Here is a 21,790-nt window from a genome sequence, read left to right as displayed (position 1 = left end):
TACTCAGCTCATCTACCTTTGCCTCACCAGCATGAGCTTGTTATAACTAGTCCCACAGGACTTAGCCAATATAGGTTTTACTTTCTGCTACAGAGGAAATTTCAGGCATCATATTGATTTGGCCCAATATATTATATGTGTATTTATTTGCCAGCAAAGACATACAGAAATACTAGTGCTATGTTTTAATACAAACTCAGCTGTTTGCTGATCAGCAATGACTATTTAAATTGACCAATCTACCTCACCCTGGCTGGAGATCAAGGGATCAGCACTTAATTTCATTCCTTGAATAAAGATTTTTATATATATATTTATATATATATCTCCACATGGAAATATCAGAACATGAAAGGTTAAATCAATATGGAGTTTTACATTGCTTAAAGGGCATTTGCATCAAAGCAGCCATGAATGCAATTCACTTGTTTAATGAATTTTTTATGCTTATTTAATGAATTTCACAAAGGTGTTTTTCATAAAATGGATAAGGACTTCCAGTTTTATGAAATAATAAAAATGGAACTGAAGTTATGAAATGAGCAATCTCATTAGTTAGGCATGATATATTCATATGAAAGTGTACATGTTTCTGAATTATTGCAAGCAGCTCTATTGCTTGAACTGTAACTCGTTATAATAGTATTGCAAATATGCCTTTAGTTAAGATATCAGAAAGTGACAGAAAGAAATTAGATTTTGATTGTTAATAATGATTTAATTAATACTTATTGTATTTAGCATACTATGGATGTGCCTTTCTTTTGAAAATGTACACTTGTATTCTTCATTGATAGATGGCGAGATGCAGCCCTGATACTATCCCCTTTTTGCTAGAATTCTGGCTTAATTTTGTGTTTGAGAAGCTTTACTCTGTTTTATTATCCTGATGAAGGGAGGAAAATATTATGATTGCCTGCCAATAGTAAGAACATGCCTTATTTTGCACCATGGGAATCTGTGATCTAATGTACTTTTGGAATTGCATCATCTTGCTGATAAACTCTCCCAGCTCTATGGCACTTCAGGAGTGAGAGGGGATTGTGAGCATTGCTTGCTTAAATAACTTGTCTGATTGACTGCACACTGCAGTGTTTCTGCTGCTGGGGTTTCATGATCCTTTGCAGCAGAAGTGCAGCAAGGCTGCTGCTCGCCCTCCAGTTTGGACAAGATGGGTGGATATAGTAATTCTCTCTTACTGTGTTTGAGATCTGTCCTGATTTTGAGCATGTGGTGTTATCTTTAAGTTCAGTGGTATTGTTCATGGGCAGCTGCAAACTTGGGCCAATGAGTTGCTTTGTGCTGAGTGCTTGCTGTCAGCCTCTGTGTGTTTCCAGGCTTGCTGGCCACCTGGGTACCACCACACCAGTTAGGAAATATGCCCCAGCTCCATTCACCAGCCTGGGTATTTGCATTGTGCTATGGGCACAAAAGATTTCCAAGGACATTTTCTTTATCCCTTCCCTCTGCTGCTTTGGCTATTGCAGCCAAAATTTCCCTTTCTTTTCTGCCATTTTGGAATGACTTACAAGTGCTTTATCCAAAAGAGCCATGGTATAAACAGAGTGTTGTAATTGCATGCAGTGAAGCAGCTCTGAGTGGAGTAAAGGAGTCCCACTTCCCAGCCCTGCTGGTTTGCAGCCCTCATGCTCTGCCAAGGCAGCAGGCAAAAATATTGCACTAATAAGAGATAAAGTAGGACTTTCAAAATTAATGTTCTTGCCTTATTAGGCATCCCTTGTGCTACACTCTTAAGTAATCTTGTTAAATACGTGCATTAAGACACAACAAGGCAGAGTAAGATGGTAAGATAATGGTTTGTCATCAGTGGTTGTTAGAGGAAAAAGAGAAATGAAAGGCCTTTTCACCCATGCAGTGTCATTATCCCCACTCTTTGGCATGCTTTGAAGCCTTCTAGTGACTGTGCAATCAGCCAAATAAGACAGTTAGAGGGAAAAAAAGGTAGCATTGCCATCTTCTCCTGCCCTATCACCTCCCACGGTGTGCTAGTGCTGTCCCTGTGCTCCAGAGCAGCTCCAGAGGAGCTCCATTCTGCCTGGCCCTGCTGGGGGAACTCTGCTGGAGCCCCTTGGAGCAGTGTTTGCTCCAGTGTCACAATGAGGGTGGCTGTGACAAACCTTTCGGGTCCCCTGATTTCGGGGCAGAGTGTGGCGAGAAAATAAATAAGAGAAATAAATAAATAAGAGTGGGAATGATGGTTGGCACCATGAGAATAACGCTTTGGTAAGGAATAAAAGAAAATAGGGATGATGCCCAAAAGCCTCTCTCCTCTCTGGGAGAGAACTCCTTTGGGGGTGACCAACCAAAGAGGAGAACAAAGGGAGGCACAATGGGAATGAACATTCTAGTAGCCTAACCAGTCTGTGACTGACATGTAACTTAATTAACATAACAATAGAGGGGTATCTTGGGAAAGACTTTTAACTCAAATGAAAGATTCCCATGAATTCAGATAGATAGGTAGCTCTTCAGAGGCAATAGTCAGCTGGCTTGGGTCCCCAGCCAGGCTGAACTCCACACTCCAGAGAGCCTTTGCTGCTGTAGCTGCACTGTTGGTGTCTCACTTGTCCAGGCTGGATTCAGGATGGTTTTGCACAGTGCAGGATCTGTCTCTGTTGTGCCTGAGGTGTGTAAGTGTTGGTATGTTCTTAGAAGTTAAATTTAACGTGCTATGTCTTTTGCACCTTTAAGGCTCCAAAGAGCACAGGCCATTGTGCTCGCACACAGATCATGTCCCCCACTGAGGGGCACACGAAATCCAGTCCCTGAGCTGGGCAAGCTGCTGGGCTACCCAGAGGCTCCTGTCCCTTCCCTTTCCCATGCTGGTGCCTCTTTTCTTTTTCACAGGCTCTGTCCTTGCAAACCAGACACAAACCAGTGTTTTGGCCCTGCAGGCAAGAGCATTTTGCAAAAGCAGCAGCAATGTGGCATGGTTAGGTAATTGCTCCCTGTGCCACAGAGCAAACCTGTCTTTGTGCTGAGCTCAGCCAAGGACTCTTGAGGCCATGGCAGCAGCTTGGCTGAGGCTCTGGGTTTGGAGCTGAGGCTCAGGAACCACCCTGGAGCTCAGCCTCATTACAGTGCACCTACTGTGGCAACTGTGCCCAAGAGTTTCATGGCATTGCACCAGCTTTAATAACTAGCTGGTATTTAATTTGTGGTGTGAAATAACATCTGTTATTATATCTAACATAAATATTTACTTGAGAGATTTGACTAAAAAAACATTTGCTTGCCTTCAAAGTCTATCAATTTCTCATCTGTCGCTGACAAAGAAAGCTTTGAGTGCTTAAATTCATTTCTAGAAATTAAATTAAAATTTTCAACACTAAAGCTTCTGTGATTCCAGACACTTTCCTTTCCTTTTATTGTGTTTGACAGCAGCTAGACTCTCAAGGTAAGTGGTGGAGTGTAGTCCTATGTAAATGTGAAGCATAAAATGAAAACTGGGGGGAAGAAAAACATTTAAGGTAGGAAATTAGAACAGTTATTGAGTTCCACACTATGGTTAATGAGTGTGCAGAAAGAAAACATCTTCTTGGCCTAGTGAGCTGGAGCATTACAACTGTTGCAACACTTCTTCTGTTTTTAGAAGGAAATAAGTAATAACCCCGACACATGGGAAGTCTTCAGTTTGCATTTTTTAATGCCTCAGGGGAGTGCAGTGTTTCTGGTTTAGAATCTGTTAAAATTTTATTTAAAAGGCAGGTTTTGTTCTGAAAGCAAAACAAAAATTAACATATTAAGCATATCTGTAGGTCAGGAGTATATGGGAGAGGGCTTGGCTGCTTCACCAGGACATGGCTCTTTCAGAATCATTCAGCTGAGGTTGGAGGCGGTGGAGGGGAGACTGAAAATTACTGTCCCTCGCTGAAATAGGTTCAGTGTATTCAGGATTTATGCTGTGCTGCCCTGGGTATAATTAAAAGCAGCCTGCAATGGCATGGGAGCAGAGGGGGCCTAGGCACAGGCTCTCAGTTTTGTGATACTTTGGCATCCTGTCAGGAAGGGGAAGCTGGGATGCTGCTGCCCAGGTGGGCCCTCTCCTGCTTGCTGACTTCAGCCAAGGTTGTGAATGTTACCCCTCTGTCTGGGGCTGGAGGGGAAGAGGTGTCCAAAGCTTGCTGGGGATGTGCTGTAGCATCCCATTCAGCCTTTTTCTGCAGTGCTGGTGAGCTCGTCCTGTCCCCACTGTTACACTTTAGCTGGGGTTTTCTTGTGTGTTGTTGGTAGTATATGGGCCAAACTCTCTTTACTTGAGGTAAATCAAGTTCAGTTTTTAATGTATACGTATGATGCTGAGAAGTTGAAAAAACATCTGAAACCTCTGGGAATGCATCCCTGTGGTAACAGCTGAGGGGCAGGGCTGTTTGGCCTGAGCTAATGATCATTGCTTCCCCCCTGGGCCAATGAGGTGTGTGAGGTGTCTGCTAGCACAGCTTTGTGACTTCTGTGATCTCACTGATGCCTGAGGAGATGCAGTACATGGTTTTGCAAGCTGCTGCATTGTGCAGTTTAGGAAAGCTCTTGCACTCTTCCTTTGCTATTTAAAAATCCCTTCGTGCTAAGGTCGAAGTATTCTCATCCGATGCTGTTACTGAGCAAGCTGTTGAAAGGTGTAAGCAAGTACAAATCAATCAATATTTTATCCTTTCTAGGCTAATAAGTTCATTATCATTGACACAGTGTGGCTGGCTGCCTTCTGTCTGACAAATAACATCCCCAAACCAAAGTAATTGGTGTTCTTTTAATGATGCTTTTATTGGGAAATGTCTTAGGGCCAGGCTGGAGCTTATGGCTGAATCTGGAGAGTCAAGTTTTATATTTAACTAGGTATAAATAATATGGGACAGGGCAAGGACCCTCATTCTGGTCCCTCTTCTGGGCACAAAGGAGCTAGGTTGTGAGTCTGCACACCTTGGGACTGATTCCTGAGTCTTCCTCAGCTCCTTCACCCTTCTCTCCTTTGGGCAGAAATTTCCCTTGGGTTCTGAAGCTGGAGGCTTGGCTGACACCAAAGCACTCTGCAGCACAGCCAGCCTGTGCCCAGCTGTCATCAGACCCATCCCCTCCCTCCACTACCTCCTCTGGCAAAGTTTTCCACTCGGAGCAGGAGCAGCAAGGCTTTGTTTCTTGCTGCCCTGGATGGCTGGGAGCAATTGTGTTTGTGGTCTGAGCCTTGCTACCTCTCAAATTTAAAAGCTGCTCTGAAGTTTGTATTACCTTTTTTGTTTCTTGGAGATATGTGGAGCTTAAAATTAAACGGTTCAAATCTGGATCAAGATTAAATAATTTGGGTCAGGGCATGCTCTCAGATGCCCTCCAGGAAACACAGTGAGTGGTTAACCTAATCAGCTCCTGTACTTCCACCAAATTCAGCTGAAGCAGCATTTCTACAGTAGAAAGAAACTTGAAGCTTAATAGCAAGCATCCCAATTTTTAAACTTTACTTGAAAATAGTTTGGCTCTGGTGTTCTTAGCAAAACCCAGAAGCAGTGTCAGGGCATGGGTTAGTAGCAGCTGGGTCCTGGTGCTTTGTATGTGTTGTGATGCCTCTTGCTTAGTATGATGGAGTAATTAAGTGTGATTCTTGGGGTTATAGTAGTTCACAAATTATATTGCTGACTTCAAAGTGCAAGTCAGTACAAACAGGCAAGTTTGCAAAGTGAAATAGAGATTAAACTGAACCAAGAGTTTCACTGGTTGTCAATGAAGTTTTATACTTTTCTGTGTATAAATAGGACATACATATGCTTTTCAATGCTTCCAGAACTTGCAGCCTTCCCTAGTGAGGGCTCTGATCCATAAAGGCTTGTGCTTCATAAAGCACAGTGGCCCTTCTGACCTCCAGCCTGTGGAAAGTTGCTGGGAAAACCTGTGTGAAATGACAGCTTTTTGCCTGATGGTGCCATTTCATTTCATCGACTTCAAAATCCTGAAGACACACCTGGGGGAGGTCGCCAGAGGGTCTGAGCATCTACTTCCACTTGTGCCTTGGAAATTCTGCTTTGCCTTGTGATTTGCTGGGTGCTTTTTGTATCATTCTATGTGCATCTTATGGGAAAAGGGGGCAAAGGCATAAAGCAGCTGTTTTGGGAGGTGGGGTGGCCCCGGTCGATGTGTGACTGTGCTGTGGGCAGTCAGTGTCTCCCTGCCCCCTCCAGTGCCATGGTCCCACTGCAGCCCTCCTGCCCCCTCACTGAGAGACATTTGTAAAGAAGATTTTTCCACTTGCAGTAAGAGAGCTCCTGGTTGCATCCAGTGCCTGCTAAAGTAAAAGGAGACCCTGGTGAGGCCCCAGATTTCAAGCTCTTGGGGCTGCTACATATTTCTCTGCTTGGGGGAGAGGCCAAGTGTTTGCAACTTTAGATGTAAAATGTAAAAGCACTTGGTTGTCACATGCCATTAGCTGTTTAAAGCGTGACATCTCAGGAAATGCTTCATCGTAATCCTCAAAATGAAGAAATCTGAAGTGAACTTCAAACTGTTTGCTCAGTTTGGGTATCATGTTGCAGGGTCAGATGGTGAACTCAGAGTTTCACCTAGTCTCAAATTGGTTTAAACTGCAGTCAGACAGTTCAAGTCCTGAAAAATCAGCTTGTACATTTTCTTTACTTTTTTCTTTATGAGTAGAACTTAGGAATGTCTGTATAGGAAAGCTTGTCCAGATACTCTTCTCCAGCTGTTTTCCCTGAAACACCTTTTGCTCAACAGCACTGTTAGTTTATCATCTGCTTGAGCTTGCTTTCTTCTTCCTGCTGCCAGATGAATAATGGGAAAAGCTGCTCTGAATATATGTTGATATATGTTGTCTGCCTGGGCTTTTGCCTTAACAAGTAGCTGTATTTCACCCCCCCAAAAAAAGTTGGATCTGTGATGTTACACAAGGAAACAAGTGGTGCTGATGTTCTTGGGTTTGTTCCTCAGGAGTGTTCTAACTTTTTGCTTGTGCAGTGGTCCAGCAGAAGACGTGTCTGGTATGTAGGAATTTGCCATCACAGATGGCCAAGGGGGCCAGTGAAAACAGCTTTGTAGTCATCCTGTAATGAAATTGCTTCACTAACAGGAGTATGAAACATGAAATTATAGTGTTGTGTGGAACAAAGTTTATTTAACTGTCATGCTCAAAGGTCCTATTAAGCTGTCAGCTTGGTCTGCTTTGTCCTTGCTTTTGCTCCACTGAAATTTAACATGGTTTCACTTCTCAAAGCCAAACCTTTCCATACTGACCTCTGTCTCCACCCTGGTTAATGCCCTTGAGAAAGATTTTTTTTTTTCTTACTTCAAGATGTCATGATTGTCTCTGGTCAGAAGTCCTTCATTCCTTGTTTATTTTTCTTTTTAACATCATGGTCCATTTTCATCCCTGTATAGCTCTAGGGTACTAATTTGCCTCCAGGAGGGTACTTTTGGCTGGTGGACTGATAGCTATGCAAGCATGTTGGCTGTCCATAATGTTATTATTTATTAAATTAAATCAAATCCAGGTCTGGACAAGAGTATTTGTAGATTAATTCATTATTATTATTATTCATTTATTCATATGAATCCTTGTGAAGAAAGCATGGATAGAGCTGACAGTGACTTTAATGATGGTGGTAGTAATAGGAAATTATGGTTGTGATCAGGGATAGACTTCCTTCTTTTCTAACAGGTATGTATGGGTATTGTATTTATTTCCTGAAAGAACTTTTTCTAACTTGTGTTGATACAGGGGAAACATATTCCCATTAACAAATGTCTTTGGAGTGATTTTTGCTTCATTTCCATTTTATTCCTTGCTGATTTACTTCAGAGTAACTATTACTTGTATTTGTTAGATCACTTCCCACACTGTACCAAGCAGTCGTGGCTCTCTTGTTTCTTGAGGGGTATTCTGATGCTGACATGGGGAGACAGCAAGCTTCTGAGCAGCTGTGCAGCCCCTCCTTGTGCTGTGGGTACTGCTCATCCTGCTGCTTCTCTGCCATAGCACCCTGCTCAGCCTGGGCCTCTTGGCACTCATCTTCACGAGATGAAGGTCTCCTTGGGAAAGAGGGACACTGTCATACCATACAGGACTAGTAAGAGCACTGAGTGATCTGTAATAGAGGTGACTGTGTGAATCATCTGCTTTGTTTGTTTTAATATTGGAGACCAAAGGCTGGGCGAAAGGAGAGAGAACTATGAATTGCTGAGAGGGTTTGCCTTAAATTTGTCAGCCCCTTGTACAACATCTGCATGTTGTTTTGCTTTCTTCCCTGCCACTTTACAGAGCCCTGAATCAGTGAGGAACAGATAGTTCAGTTCTTAAAGCAGTGCTTCTGTAACTACACACAGTTGGGGAATGTGCTTCTGGTGGATTTGTTCCATGAAATGCAAGGGAAGGATTCATGAGTACATAAAATAACAGCCTAATCAAAGAAATAAACAAGAACAAGTCTGTAATCTTCACAAAATTGGGGGAAAAAAGTGCTTCTGATGGACTTGCTCCTACTGTTTTCTTTGTAGCTGTTTCCAGAGCTCAGACCATCTGTTCCTTGTTGTAGGTTGTTAAGTGAAATGTGCTGCCAATACAAATAGCTCTGCTTGATGTTTGTTTGCATAAATTGTTTTGAAAGCTTCATGACGAATTTTAAGGATTACTTACAGGGGTAGGACTCTGTGGAGGAGGAAATATAAATTTGATGATGCATGTTGGAATCCATTAATTTTTTTGGAATTTATAATAAAAGTGAACATTCTATGTGTTTGTTGGAGGGAAGGGAAACAAATTCATCTTGAGCCCAGGAGGTTATGGTGACAATATGCTAATTTGGCCACATCACAGTAAATGTGATCAATCTGCCTTCACACCTAAGTATAGTTGCCTTCACTTGCCCAGATAAACTATTCAGTATATCTAATTCACAAAGTTTCAAAGAAGTGAAGCCTGCTTGGATTTTGTGTACTTTGAGAATCTCACACTCTGTTTGGTCTCCCTCTTTGATTTTGGACATTTGTGTGGGAACAGTGGCTTTGAAATGAGTGTCAAAGGTAAGCAAGAGAGGTGGAGGGGAGTTCACCTGGCTGCTGTTGGTTAAATGGAGAATTGTGGGATCTGTGGTGGTGGTGTCATGTGTGTTATGGCACGTGGGGAGATAATTCCTGCTTCCCTAAACTGGTGATCTGAAGGCTGAAAGAAGATGGAAGAAGTGTGCCTAAGGAGGGGGAGAGGATTTGAGTAAAGCCCTTTAAGTCAGTGACAGAGCTTGTGTAGTCAGACTTCCTCAGCAGGAGAGTGCTGCCTGATAGGGAAATGTTTGCAAATAGTGGGCTTGGAGCAGCTGATACAGAAGCAACTCTTTTTTCCTTGCAGTTGTTTTCCTCTTCTTAATAGTTATCTACTATCTGGTGGCTTATCTTTAGCTTTACAGTCTGGGAGCTTCAAGAGGTCGAAAATCAAGTGGCTACCTCCCTTCTCACCAAACCATTGGGTTTGAATTTGGAATCACTGCCCAGTCAGACTTTCCTCTTGTCTCTGTGAGACTGTACATTAAAAACACAACCACACATAAACACACACACACACATGCTCCTTTGCTGCTCATCACAGCTTTGCAGCGGTTATTCTCTGGTTTTAAGTGAATTGACCTGGCTGCTTTCATCTTCAGGTAATGCAGCCCCAGTTTATAATTCAGACCAGGAGCTTATGGAGATTTAGAAAGAGGCCCAGAGCTTTGCTTTACTGTGCCAGTTAAAGCATTTATACTGATGACAGTTAAATTGTTGAGGGCTCTGTTATTCATTTACATCACAGACACTAAGGTCCTCTGACGACCTACTGCAAATGTAAGCCAGATGTACCTAAACATATCTATTGTACATTTTACTTCATTTCAAACACTTCTCCTGACTTTCAACTCAAACCTTCTGTCTGTCTTGTCATGCTACAGTATTTAATGATATTTTATTGCATTAGTTCACAAAACCCCTGAGTTTTTCAGTTGTCCTAAGCTAATGGACTGGATCTGTACCCATTTGCTAATACAAGATCTTTTTTAGTAGGTAGCAGAGCTATTAAACATAAATCAAGGTTTCCGATAAAATATTAGGTTTCTGCTGCATCTTACAAAAGGAGAGTCTGCAGTTTTACCTGATGATTATATCTTACAAGCTATAGTTAAATCTTGTTTGGGGATTTACTGCATTCCATACCCAGTAATTTCATACAAATCCATAATGATTATTTTGTATGTTCCTTTCATTTAGCTCATAAAAGAAACCACATAGTTTTCTAGCTGCAGAAATGAGAGACATTCACCATTATTTCCTTTAGAAGGATGCACTGAGAAACTGATTTGTAATAAAAAGGTATTTTTTTGCTATTTAAACTGTATCAAAAATCAAACAGTAAATTCTGCCTTGATAAGGCAGAAATAGGCAGGCTTCCTAAAGGAAGAAAAATATGTCACAGCACTTAAAAGCTTTATATATTCTTTTGAAAAATAGGTTAAGATGGTACAAAATTTTGGTGAAGACTTATGATTTTATTGTCATACCTTTGTGAGTAAACAGGTGTCTCCTATTCACCTCTGGAGCAGTGACTCTTCCTTTTGGAAGACAAAGGTTGGTTGTTTGGCATGTTCCCTGATCCCAGCTGTGGAAAGTGCTTGAGCAGAGGTTTGGCTTAACATAGGTTTTTGGTACATCCTTCTAAAGTGTCTCCACTCCCTGCTGCTATTTTTAAGTACACACACAAATCCTTCTGAAGAAAATGTGATAGTGGTTAGGCTGTCCTGAAGTATTGTTCTTGATAGGAAAGCACTGAAGGATACCATTAGGAGCATATGCTCTCTCAGTGTGGGTTGCAGAGGATATAACTGCACTGTTATTTGTACCATAGCAAGCCGAGAAACACGTGACACAACTTGATCTCATTTTTACCCACGTAAATCTGGGGGATTTTTAAAACAAGTTTTGGAGTTGGTTTAAAATTACATACTGTGAGGCAGAGCAGTATGACTTGTTTCTTGGTCAGAATGTACATACAGTCAATTGGAGGTGGTTGGGAACCCCTGATAAAAGATTTCTTTGGAAATATTGATGTAATGAAGGAAAGTTTTTGTGACAATAGATCTGTCTTAGAATGTCTTTGGTCTGAAATTAAAGGAGGGAGCAAAATGGGGCTGTTCATCCAAAATAGCTGCAAAGATATGCCAGGGATATGGGAACCCCAGATTCAAGTTCCCTCACAGCTCAAGCTTGTGGTGAGCCTTGCAGTTACAATGGGGTGAGTGTGTCCCATTTTGGGGTAGGAGGATGCAATGTGTTGAAGCTTTGTGCTGGAATGCAGTGCAGAAAGAAAACTAGCTTAGAAACATCAACTGTTGCCTTGTTGACAAGGTTGAAACTTGGTTGCAGCTTGCAGAGCAGCTGTTCTTTCTTCAAACTTGAGTGTACCCTGGTTTGGAGGCAGTGGTACCATTTTTGTTGTCCTCTGCTGTAGCAGTATCTATCATGCTCCTCAACAATGCAGTGCATCAAAAAGAGAAGGCAAATAAATGGATCTGTGGTGCTATTGCTAAACAACAAGACAATTCCACTTTTATATGGGTTTTGTGGACCTGTTTCACAGACTAAATTTGGTCTGATGTTTTTATTTGGTCAGGTTTTTGTCAAGTAAACTTGCAAATGCATCTACATTGGGGCTGGGCTAAAGGTATCAGATGCCTTTATTCTAGGTGATAACACCAGAGTGACCCTATAGAGACTCTGTTTCTCCAAAGAAAAACAATGTTAACTGTTGACTATACATTATCATTTGAAATCCAGTGCTGTTTAAACACATGGGACTTGTCATCCTGTATCACTGAAAAAACAGAAGCAAGCATGGTGGAGTTGCTGGTCAGTGGATAAAAGTAGTTTTTCTTCCAACATTTCCTCAACTGAAAAAAAACTCCAACTCCAAACCCCACATTTAAGCTTTATGTGTAAACCACTAGAACTAACAGTACCAGGAATGTGATCACCTTGATGAGACTTTAGGAGATAAAATAACAATTGCAGCTGAAGGAGGCCCAGGCTGTTGCTGTCTGCAGCTTGGAGTTTGCAGTTCAAGGCGTCTCCTACAGCCCTGCAGAGTTCTGGGGGGAGCTGCTGACTTGGGGGCCACTGCGTGGGCTCTGGGGATGACCCCAGCTCTCCACTGGATGTCAGTGTTCCCCAGGAATGCAGCTGCCAGAGCACTTATCTGGCAGTAAAAAAAAAAAAAGGGGGGGGGGGGTTAGAAAGACTAAAGAAAATTAAAGAACAAAGCAACCTTGACTCTTTAGAAAAGTCATTTAGGAACAAGTTTAGTGACTGTTCAGTCTGAATTATAAGGCAAACCTCGACAGAAAGATCGTGTTTACACTAAAACACATCTTACACAACTTCCGGGCTCACATGCCAAAAAGAGTTGGATTTAGTTTCAGAAAAAACAAATGAACATTCTTCACTCATCTCCCTACAGTTTTGATATTTTGATATGCTGCAAAGTGAGTGATTCTGTTTTTGTCTCTGACAGTTTTTCTTTTTTCAATAGCCACAAAAAAATATTTTTTCAAATCAGTGAAAGCATGAGCATGTCACTAAATGATTGATTGCTTGCTGGGTTTCAGCCTTTGATAATTAAGCTTAACACAATGTCTCCTCTTCACTAGAGAATGGTATTGTGCCAAATTCAAAAGACACATGAAAAATTGAAATCAGAAAATAAAAACCCTTTAAAAACCAACTGCTCCCATCTGTTGTGCAGTTCAGAAGGGAACATAACAGTGGAAGAGACACAGAGCACGTAAAACAGGAGGAGGAAGAATGGTGAGCTTTGAGGCTCCACCTTCCACACTCACAGAAGTGCCTTCCTGTGAAGATCTTGTTTCCTGAAGATCTCTGTGTTTTGTGTCTCTTGTTTGTTTGTGTCTTTGTGGCTTTTTGTTTTTGTTTTTAATTCACTGGAATGGATTCACAAAGGGAATTTGAGGAAGGATTTTGCTGAACAACTGAGTGATGTTTTGTAGCATGTGTCCAGCTGTATCTTTACAGACTCACTGATGGTGTGTTGAGTGTGTCGTCCTGCATCTTGGAACAAGTTATTTCTGACAAAAGGGCAGATTTCTGAGTGGAAATCCAGGAGGGAGTTCTAGATTTCCCTGATGTGGGGTACATTTGAGGGCCCTCTCACGAATTCAGAAAAAACCAGCCCAAATCCTGAAGTGCTCTTTCATAATGAGTTTTTTTCCTGTATTTGTTAGCAAATCTGACTTTACCCAATCTGTCACAAGGTTAGCTCCTTCAGTCAGGCATAAGGTTTAGGCTGGAGTAATTAAACTACAAGAAAAAGAAGATGCAAATGTGTGAGAGCCCTGTCTGACCTAAGAATTATAGGGAAGCATCATGGTGAAAGTTCTGGTGCTTTGAGTTGATATCTCTTGGCCTTTAATTCTCAGAAGAATACCAGTACTCCAGGGTAAGGCTTTGGCTTTACAAAAACTTGAAGAGAGAATTCCCACATGCAGCTCATGGCAAGCTTTATTTTGAGAAATACTTTTGGCCTGATATTTAGCCCAGTTAATTCTGTCAACCCAAGCTAAGAATGTGCACTTTTGCATTACAGAGCCACTTGTGAAGGGACGAGCCTGTCCCCTGGGGACAGGAGTGACCAGCAGTGACAGACCAAGCCATGAACTGACCTTGCTGCATCTCTCCCTTGAGAGAGGTGATGGGTGTGCAGAGAGTGGCACTGAGCAACTCTGAAAGGTGAGTAAATCTTGGGACTGACTGCCCCACATGCCTATGATGTTCCAGAGGTGTTTGTCTACACCTGGAGTAGTTTCTTACTGTGATAGTTATGCACAGCACAGCGCTGAAGTAAAGCTCTGCTGGAGAAATGTGGTGGATAGGCATTGCATGCTTTCCCCTGGAAGTGGCCTGTGCTTGATGTAAAGCAGTGACCCCAGGTCATTAATTCTCTTTATATTTTGCTACAGAATGTATATGTCTGATGTACAACTGCTTAGGGACATGAGAGAGCAAACCACCTTTATCCAAAAGGCACCTTCATGTCTTTCTGAGACTGGCAGCCAGATCTGATCCAAGAAGGGGATTCTGGACAAAACTGGAAAATCCTGGGCAAAAATTTCTTTTGGACAAAATAGGAATTCACCAATAGGAAGTGAATAAACCAGACTGAGAAGCATTTTCCTCTTGCAGCTTTTTGAAGGACTGACTTTTTTAGAAGCTCTGCAACCTCCTGAGCTCCTGTAAAGCTATGCCAGATGGCTTGACTGAAACACTTTTTAAAAATTGGGTTACTTTATACTGTTCCTCAAGGTTGTTAGTGTTGTCCAGGTTAAGCTCCTTGTCTTGCTCCTTGTTAAGCTTCTTGTCTTCTGCAAACTCTTACAAACTGTCATATAAAAAGCCAAATGGAAATGTCTGCTTTGCATTTTTATCCTTCCATTTGTTCATTGCCTTGTTTTCCAGCCTAAACTTTCATAATATAGTGGGCCAGGAGTTACAGTATTTAATGTGTCACAAATGCAGGCAAGGAAAACTGCAAGTAAATGAGTTACTGTGTTAAGTTGATTTTTGACTAGTGAATAAAAGCAACTTGTGCATGTGTGACTGACGGTGAATTTCAGCTGAGGCCATGGTGCTAAAAGTAGGGTCAGGCAAGACACAGTGGAGTTGGAGTCCATGTAGTCAGACCTGGTTTTGAGTTGCAGCAGGAAAGACTGAACTTTGCGTCATTTAGATATGATGCAAAATTATTTGTTTTGCTGGTTTTTTATCTTCTAGGTTAACTTTTCATATGCAAGTAGAAAAAAATGGCAAACAGTGTAAATAAAAGAAGTGAGATGCTTGCCTGTAGCTTTAGGAATTTATTGTCTGACTGATGCTAAAGGTGTCTTCTGCTGATTACTGAAATATTTTCTGAATTGAATACAGCTGGGCAACTGTCTGATAGGAAGCTGCAAACCAGTCTGTCCTGTAGTCAAACATGCTGAGAATCTCTCTCCTCTTTCCCTGACTTTTTTGAGGTGTCAAATACCTGTAAAGCTCTAAGAGCACCAGACCTGAGCGATATAAACCTGATGAACTCTGCTGTATACTCTGAATTCCAAGGATAAGTTAAAGGGGCAGATAGAGCTGGCCTGACTGACTGCAGGGATGGATGCAGCACTCCTCCTGCTGAGAAGCCAGGCTGCAGAGATCCTGTCTGACATCAATGGGAAATCGGCATCTGGGCTGCTAATTTTGTGTGTGATTCTTTGCAAAATGCAATCTTTACCACTCGTTCCTACAATGTGTTTTCTTTCCCTGTGACCACCACACAGTGTTTATTTGATCATGCTGAGAACCCACATCTTATCTGGTCTCCTAACTTTTTCCTTTTGAAAGAGATAACAAAGGAAAGGGGATCAGAGCAGAGAGGGAGAGTGGGGTATTGTGAATAAAAATATCCTATTTGCATCTGCACGGTTAGTCACAGTTGAATATTAAAGCTCCTCTTACTTTCAGCAGCCATTACAGAGTGAGACTTTAAATTCTGTATAATTTTTAGTGCAGCTTTAGTTTTGGCTTTTTTCTTTTTCTTCTAAGAAAGATACAGGCATTGCTTCACACTGGGAGGTTTATGAAGTTCAGGCTGTGCATGTGGGAATTAGAAACAAATAGGCTTAATTTCCTAAGGTCTTACAGGACTGTTAATGGTTAAGCATTGCTAAGGGACCGTGCTTTCTTCCTTTACCAGTTCTCTCCCCTTCATCTAGAAGAACAACATTTTAACTTCATACAATCACTAGGAAAAAAAGTTACTTTGTAAGTGACCCTTGAATATTTTGGTTCTTGTGGCTGACCCTGGGTTAAAGGATACCAAGATAGCTCAAGCCTGCTTTTTGTCAGTGTTTCCACTCTACAGGAACTCCTGGAGATGCCTTGGTGGGAATCCAGTGATAAAACTGCAGCTCATTTCTCACTTACAGAAAGAAAAACAAAACTGAGGAAAGAATGCTTCCTGCTACTCTTTGGTCAGTCGATAAGCTTAATTGGCCAGGCTTGCCTGCTGTACATTGATTGTACCTACTAATAAAAGAGCTATTGATTGGCACTTTATTTAGCACTGGCTTGCATGGGCTATAGTTCCTGCTAATGTTATTATTACATCAACCTTTTCCTGTTCCCCAGTTCTTTAGTGCAATAAATTATGTCAAATGCTTCTAGTGTTTTCAATATCCTTGGACACTTTTCTTTAGGTTTTTGACCTCCTTAGTAGTACACAGTGTGTCATCTCTAGTATGTGTGAAAATGTCTAATGAGATGCAGGAGGAATGTAGATGCTAACCTGCTGTGGAAAAGTACTGGAATTGTTATGCCTACATTTTGGTTTAATTTGCCCTCAGAAATCAAAGGAATTGATATTCCTTGACATCTATTTAATGTGACTGTGATTAGTGAGCAGTGGTGGCAGGCTAATGGAGACAAATATCTCTATCTGGAAACTTGCACTGTCTTTGTAACCTTGCTATTGCCAGTAGTGTCTCACTTGTTACAGCCCAAGCAGTGGTCATGAGCAGATCTGGGACCTCTTTGGGGAGAAGTGCTGCTCTTAATCTCGAGACAGAGGGATCTGGGGCTCAGGAAGGCAAACTGGTGTTACAGATCTGGTTTCGGTTGGTGCCCAGTCTGCCACCGTAAGTCCCATTATTGCGCATGAATAATTTTCTGGATTCCATTTACAAAATGAACATGGATAGAGCCTAGAACAAAGTCCTGCTTCAGCAGAGGTTCTATGTGTGCTACTGTAATATTTCTCCTTAATATTTTTTATAAAGGAAAGTTCTTGGACATCAATGAAAGTTTGGTAGAAATGTACTAGTACATAGTCCTCTCTTTCTCTGGATAATAATAGTGAAAAAAAACCATTCAAAATAGTCACATTTTAAGTTGGACATGAGATTAGAGGGAGTTTGTTTTTCAAAATTTTTTGATCATGTTTCACTCTTTGCAGCTGGGTTGGAGGTGCTTTGTGTGGTCATTGTGGGGAGAAGGGAGACTCTCTGGGGTTTCCCCCTGCCAAACCCTGCAACAACTCAAGCCAATGTTCAACTAAGGACTATAAAATATGAATGTATAATAAAATAATGGCCAACTATTTTAACAGGGCTGCAACCACTGCAGATAATGTGACAACCCTGTGCTTGTATGGTAAATACTGGCACTGGGATGCACATAAGAAATGCTCTGAGGAATATCTGTAAGACTGCAGAGCAAACTGTGGAACAGGACCCATAACAGATGTTAGTGAAGTGAGTGTGTATTGAAATGCAGCAATGTTAACCCAGAAATCAAGACCACAGAATGTAAATGTAGGTTAGAAATTGGTGTCTTCTGCTGTTAGTGTTCCTTCCTGATGTTCCTCTGCTCTGAGCTTGGCTCCTGGAGAAAAGGTTCCTTTCTTTAGTTTGGGTAAGTTAAAAAACAGAGAACTGATTCCATATTTTTTTTTCAAGAAGCAAAATGCAGCTTTACAACTTGCATTCAGATATACCAGGGTGAGTTTGACAGGGCTTCATACCTCACAGTGCTCCCAAGGCAAGTATTAATTGCCCCATAAAACACACTGTGTCATGTCTTGTGGCTCAACGTGTTACAGGTCTGTGCAAACTTGTTTTATTGCCCTAACAGCCCACTACTGCTTCTGAGAAATGTTTTCCTTTTAATGGGGGAAAGAAAAACAGCATTTAAAAATATCATAACGGTGACAAGGAAGCAAGAATGCTATAGAATTTCCACGGGCCAGAAAAGCTGTCGCAGATTAAACACCTGTTACAAATGGGTGCACATATATTATTTTGTATTAAGAGGTCTTCTGTCTAGAGAACAAATCCATCTCCCCTAATTTGACTCCCTACCTGATATCTGGACCAGATGTTGCCTTAATTTGTCTTAAGGCAGGAACAGAAGAGAGTGTGTGCAACTGCAGCCACATCCCCTGGCTCAGCAGTGCACCAGTAAAGCTGTGCTTGGTGCTCCAGAGCATGCCATGGGCTTCATAACCTCACTGCAGGCCAGTTGCTGTGGATCTGACTCTTATTTACCCAGGATGTTTCCACGGCAATTATGGCAACTGAGAACAACAGAGCAGACCTCTTGGCTATTGAGAATTGTGGTTGTCCTTTCCAAGCCTTCTAGTTCCCACTCCCACATCTCTAGGAATGAAAATAAGCAAGCCAGCTAGCAGATTGCAGCCTAGCCCCAAAGATTCACACATGGCGTAGCTTTACTGGGGTCAAAAAGGATTATTTCCAATGTCTAATCACAAGCATGTGGCTTGAGCCTGATCAGAGTAAGCTCAGTTCCTTGGCCCATTCCTTCCTGGTTGTCTTTCCAATCTTAATTCTAGGCAAGCCCAAATAAGGGGATTGGAACTTGCTGTTCCTCTTTAAAAAGTATTTTTAGCCCATTCCCCTCTGTGCAATAAGTAGTTAATACTGGATTTAGTACCTGCTGTGCTGTGAGCTATTACCTTTGTGATATGGGAGCATTTTATAGCCACTTTTCACTCTGTACCACTGGCAGAATGATTTCATGATGTGTATAGATGTTGAAGATTCAGACCTCAGATTTGTTGATGTGTTGCCAGATATCTAGCATAGCCATCCAATTAAACTGCAATTTGGTTCTTCATGCGTTTTCCTTTGATAGATCTGGATGATTTTTTTTTTGCTTTCAGCTCAAAAATGAGCAGAGATCCAAGAATATTCAAGTGGTAAGTCTCTGGCAACTCATGAGATCTGACTGAAGTTTACTTTTTAAAGACTGTAACAATACAATTTTCTCTACCAAAGCTAAGCTGAGGGTCTTGCTAAGGTTTTGGCTAGAATACTTTTGTTGCTGCTTATGCTATATGATGTACATAACTTCTGTCTGTAAAAAATACACAATATTTTCAGAAACTGCCTCTGCATGGTAATTGAGTGGGAAATTGTTTTTGTTTGCAAGTAATGTGGTGTGAAGTGAAAGGATAGTCTAACTTATAAATAGGTAAATATTGCTTTTGCAGGAGTTAATTCTATTTTGTATAAATATTTTCCATTTTACAGTTGTAAAATCAGTTGAAATTAGACGTTCTGAAGATTTATGAAGCGTTCCCTTTGTGTTCTCCTCAGGACACACAAGGGACGTGCTTCCCCTGCCCGTGTGAATTATCCCTTGTGAAATCCATTTTTCGTGATTTATCAATCCTCTATACCCTCGCTTGCAGGCTAATGTATCCGAGAGCTACTGTGTGTAACAGGCCCTTAAATCAAGGGGAAATAGGGAGCTTTGTCAAAGTAGATTAAGAAGCTGAAGGGGGCAGTTCCCCAAACCACTGCTCATGCCTGTGTCCTCGCTGCTTCCAGGAGCTCCAGTTATAGAAGAGCTTTGTGCACTTGCCCTCATCCTCAGCCTGCTTCTGCTGCAGTTCAGACTGTTCTGTGACCTGGGTCAGGAGGCTGAGGAACTGAGCCATTTTTGAGGTCACAAAAAACTGCATCTTTTGGATGAAAAAGTAGGGCCAGGAGGAAAAAATTTGAGGAGGAAATCACCTCTGCAACTTAGAGTATGGAAACTGTCTCTGGCCCATCAGAAACAACAGCAACAAAAAAACCAAAGCAAAAAAAAAAACCCACAAACAAAATGTGCATTCAAATTGTTGTTTCCCAAGTCTTCGAAGTGAGCTCACACATGGATCACGGTGTGTCATGTGTTATAAGAAATGTGATATTGTGTCACTTGGATGCACACATCTAAAACAAAACAAAAGAAAAAGGTTTTATGATCAGGATGGTTTTGCTTCAGTTTCCTGGTTGAGTCTTGTCACAAGGCTCCCAGGTCCATGGAGTGAATGCTTTCAGAAGCAGTGACTTCTCATCTGGTTAAAGCTCCAGGAGGGACCATGATTTCAAGATGACACCCTGGGTATAACACTGGGACATTAAGTGTTCCTTGTGCTTTTCCTTGAGTACTGGCACAGCACTGGTAGCACCTGGGATCCTCTCAGGTTGAGAGCCTGAAATCTGGTAAAAACGAGGCATCAAGAATTATCAGCAACATGGCTGAGTTGGTGAGAAGACACAGAAAAGAGGCTTAAGTTTCACAGCTCTTCTAAAGCAGGGCAGTTGTCAAGGCCATGAAACTCCAGGGAGAAGCCTCAGCCTCATGGCACAAGTCATGGGCCAGTGCTGGCCGGTGAAGGGAGTGTGTGAAACGTAGAGCTGCAGAGTATTTGGGAATATTTCGTTGCTACATGACCAAAAAAACTTTTCATGGGAAAATCAGTGGGAGTAGTAGGATTCAAGGTGCTTAAAAATTAGGCATGAAGTAAATATGTTGTTAATCTCTCTGCTTGTTATCAGGGGAAGAAACAACATTTTCTTTAAGGGAAGTGGCCTGTTTTATTCATGTCTGACTTGAGTGTACTTGTGTAAAAGCAAAATTAGTTTTCTATGCATGTCCAAGCTGTCTGTAACTTTCCAGTGCAGCTGTCTGTAACAGTCCAGTGCAGCAAATGAGTCTGCAAAGTGCAAGTGGTGTTTGGATTTACAATTAAAAGTTACTTTTGCTGACAGATGGTACAGCCCACATAAAAATAAATCTGCTCCTTCTCTTGAAAAGTGTATCAAATAATATCACGACTGGTGGCTCAGATAACACTTATGGTGAAGGGAAAAACAGCATTACAGAAATAAGAATATAATGTAATTGTAGTGAATTGAAGCTGAGTAGAATGAAGATGTGAATTACAAGGAGTTTGTCACAAAGGAAGGTAAAAGGTGAGCTTGAAATTAATTACTGCAGCTTTGGAGTTGCAGCTTATTGCAGTGGGTCTGGGGATGGGATGAGTTAGTGGGTAACAGAGAAATCCCCTCCCATTGAATGTCAGGAAAGGAACTTTGCTTACACATAACTTGTTACATGTTCTACATTTCTTCATTATTAGCACACAGAACCTAGTTCTATCCCTTAGTGATAATTCCCCAAAAAGGATTTTGTATGTGGAACTGGTGCAGGTGACTGTACATGCAGATTATAAAATATTTTTGTCATTAGTTTGAGAAATGGACTCCCAAATATAAATGGAGATGAGATGATGTTTTGGTAGCAAAATGTTGCTACCAAATTTGTTTGTCTGGGTGGGGAAAACGAACAACTAATATATAAGCTTATGATTATGAATGCAAACATTTATTGACTACTTTGAGCCAACTCAACACTTAAATCACTGGTAGCATCTTTTAATATTGATTAAGGTAAATAGTCCACTGATAGCATTAGTCAATATGTATGTGTAAATCAACATGTGATGGTTTTACTGTATGTTTAATGTTTTTGAGTTATGCACTTCTGGTACTGAAACAATGAACCGGAGGCTGGAAATCATTTTGGTTCTGACAAAAGGTGCTGCCTTTCTTAAAACATTTACATTTTAGGTAATTGGCTGCAGCACCTGACAGCACCACTGTAGCCTGATTGAAGCCGTGTCCCAGCCGTGCCACTATAAACCACAGCACTGAGAGTTCATAACCAGGGCAAATTTGGAGGGGAAAAGGGAGGGCAACAAGTTTTTAAAGCTGCAATGTGATACATAAAGTCTCAGTAACTTGATCATTTTGAAAACATCTCTTTAAATAAATCACATCACATTCAGGAAAATGTTTAACTGTAGGAATTGTTTGGCTAGAAGTCCAGAGCTAGTCATTCAGAGTACCTTGATCTGTGCCAA

General features: G+C 41.4%; 1 protein-coding gene across 1 annotated transcript in view; it reads left to right on the top strand.

Moving 5' to 3' along the window:
* The window catches only part of LOC111934588 (uncharacterized), a 357,296-nt gene that overhangs the window by 219,439 nt on the left and 116,067 nt on the right, over positions 1-21,790 (top strand). Inside the window, exon 4 of the mRNA XM_086847241.1 lies at positions 13,637-13,779. The gene's annotated coding sequence lies outside the window, so the exon portion shown is untranslated. The remainder of the gene's footprint in view (positions 1-13,636; positions 13,780-21,790) is intronic.

Source organism: Cyanistes caeruleus, chromosome 12, assembly GCF_971803275.1.
Source record: "Cyanistes caeruleus chromosome 12, bCyaCae1.hap1.1, whole genome shotgun sequence".
Classification (NCBI taxonomy): domain Eukaryota; kingdom Metazoa; phylum Chordata; class Aves; order Passeriformes; family Paridae; genus Cyanistes; species Cyanistes caeruleus.
Note: the sequence above shows the minus strand (reverse complement) of the source record. Positions and strands in the feature narration are given on the sequence as shown.